This window comes from Aquarana catesbeiana, linkage group LG05 (genome assembly GCF_042186555.1).
Source record: "Aquarana catesbeiana isolate 2022-GZ linkage group LG05, ASM4218655v1, whole genome shotgun sequence".
Classification (NCBI taxonomy): Eukaryota; Metazoa; Chordata; class Amphibia; order Anura; family Ranidae; genus Aquarana; species Aquarana catesbeiana.
In genome coordinates, this window is record NC_133328.1 from 29406599 (window position 1) to 29409774 (window position 3176).

Sequence of the window (3176 nt, forward strand, 5' to 3'; positions counted from 1 at the left end):
AGCCAATAGCTTTCATCTCTTTATTTATTCTGAGCATGCGTGGCACTTTGTGCGTCGGATTTGTGTACACACGATCGGAAATTCAGACAACGGATTTTGTTGTCGGAAAATTTTATAGCAAGCTCTCAAACTTTGTGTGTCGGAAAATCCGATGGAAAATGTGTGATGGAGCCTACACACGGTCGGAATTTCCGACAACAAGGTCCTATCACACATTTTCCGTCGGAAAATCCGACCGTGTGTACGGGGCATAATTGTAATGTATACCGCCAGTGGCCACAAATATATATAAGTACACATCCCAGCTAATATGTGAATTGCCAACAGATGGGGACAAAAAAAAACTTGGTGATTTGCAAAGAATCGTGCATGGGAAGCTCTGATGTAGTCCTTAGTGTAGGTATTGATGGGCTATTTTATAGAGACCTCGTATTAGATTGGATGTGCAAACAAATGACCATTGTCCAGAGTGTGATGTTTGATGAGTATAGTTCATAGAGGAACCCAATAAAGGTTTACAAGTTGTAATGCAGTGGTGATCAAAGCTTAAAACAAAAGTCCAGCTTTCCTCGTGAGTCAGTGGAAAGTCAAAGTTGCTGCTACTATTTTCTGAGAAAAAAAGCCCTGCTAATGTTGAACCAAGAGACTTGGCTTGTAATCTGCTTATCAGTTCATCCCACAGGTGTTCAGCAGGGTTGAGGTCAAGGCTCGATGAAGGACACTTGATGTCCTTCCACATCAAACTCATCATGATGTCTTTATGGGGCTTTGTGCACTAGGGTTGCCACCTCATCCCTTTAAACCCAAACACATATGAATTACACAGGTTCTGAGGCTAATTTAATGCAGATAAGGCGCCAAGGGAGTTTAATTACCACCTTAATCAGCCACAGAACCTGTGTAATTTATGTGTTTGGGTTTTAAAGGGATGAGGTGGCAACCCTATTGTGCACAGGGATACAGTCCTGCTGAACAGAAAGGGGCCTTCAACAAATCGTTACCAGAAGTTGGAAGAGAACAATTAGCTACAATGTCTTTTTTAATGCTGAAGCAGTAGCAGTACCCCTACTGGAACCCGTTCACTTGAGGGGTCTTCACATACTTTTGGCCATATAACCTAGGTAGGTGTGATGGTCAGGTGTCCACATATAGTGTATATTGTTGGTCTGGATGGAATTTTTTCTTACAAAAACTAAAGTTTCACTTTAAAGATGACTGTAAAGACGTTCTCTGAACAGATGTTAATAATACTTCCTCAGAATCAACACACATAGCTCAACAGTTACAGGACAATTTCCTTTACTGTACTCTAAACACTTCTCACATCTGCAGGAATATAGATTCCTGTGACCCAATAACTGGTCTTTTTTATTGTGCTCTATGGAAACCACAAATAGAGAAAATAGCAGAAGATGAAACCATTCCCTGGCTGATCTGCACAGAGCTGGGGCACAGGTGTATGACAAAGTCAATGAAGTGTATAACGGTAAATATCTCTATAGGGTTTTTATAGGTCATGTGGTAGGAGGACAGATGTTGCATAGTAAAGCGTAACGCTCAATGGGAAAAGCTATGCAAAATTTATACTTAAACCAACAAAATGTACTGACTTTTTTAAAAAGCCAACTGCAGTCAAAATGTTTTATTTAGCTTTGGATAGCATGGGGAAGGGTTAAGGCAGTCATACTCAACTAGGGTTCCTCCAGAGGTTCCTTGAGCTGTGGCTGATTGACCCTCCAGTTTGATGGTGCCTGCATAGTTCTGAGGACAATATCACTTGGCATGGCCATCTGCATGAGACCACTGATCTTTTAGCAGCTGTAAAGGTAGCTTTCTCACCACCACTCGAGGGGGGCATTCTTCCCACTTGCTACCAGTATATAAGAAGCATTTTTCCACTAACCCTTAAACATAAGTTATTTTTTTTTTACTACTCTGTTCCTTTCTATTGGCTTTTGAAATTTACAAATGCAGCAATTTAGAAATTGGATGAAAGGTTTAGCACTGGGAAACACTTTTGAAAGATAAAAAATGCATTTTATATACAGTTACATAGATCAGACCAAAATGAGGGACATATGAGGAGGAAAGAAGGACAGAGGGACTTTGTTCCAAATCAGGGACAGTCCACGAAATCAGGGACAATTGGGAGCTATGCCTTGAATCCCTTTTACACGAACATTCCTGAAAAATGGACAGGCAGACCTGATTGGAACCTCCATTCTCCTTTATGGAGTGGCAGGTGTAAATGGACATGTGTTGTCACTTGATGGAAAAGTGAAAAGACCTGAAGTTGCAAATCACTGCAAAACCATAAGAAGGTGTATGACAGCCTCAGCCTGGACGCCAACTAAGCCACAACCATTTCACTCTGCCCATGATCCCTAGGACTAAGCTCCGTGAGCAGAGTGAAACAAGTTGGGGGTGTGGCCTGGTTGGAGCCCCGGGCTGAGGCTGTCATACGCCTTAATACAGGGTTTTGCAGAGATGTGTGACTTCCAGGGGCTTTTCCCTTTTCCATTCGATGTCTAGAGCTGGGACGAGCTATGTCCTTGTCTGCACTCCAAGAAGCCTTGAGTGGCCTGTGGCATGTCCAAGAAGGTTGCGGGGGGCCTTACTTCCACTCCAAGAGGGAATGGCTACCTGCCAAAACTAGGTACCCACTCCCCTCAAAAAAGGTATTCCAAATATGGCAGAGGAAGGGGAAGGAGGAGGAAGTTCCGCTTTAACTCTTTCTTACTCTATCGAAAAAAAAATGGCTGGAGCCAGGGTAGAAACATGGTAACACCAACTGCTGGCTAGCTATTAAAAGTTGCAAGCTGTGTCATCGCTATTTTCTAGAGAGTAACTGACCTGAGAAAAGTATATATAGTAGGAGACAAATTCATATTTTGCTGGCTGCATGCTTGTTCTAGAGCCTGCTGTAGATAATATTAACAATAATGTGCACTACTGTACTAAATACCTGGGTCACTTTATAAGGTCTGTAATTGTACTCTTTATGGCCAATAGCATGTGTACAAGCTGATCATCACACCTAAATTAGCTTGTTGGATATCTCATTCTGAAACCATGGGCATAATATGGAGTTGTGCCCCATTTGTGACCATAACAGCCTCCACTTTTCTGTGAAGGCTTTTCATAAGATTTTGTAGGGTGTCTATGGAATCCTGTGT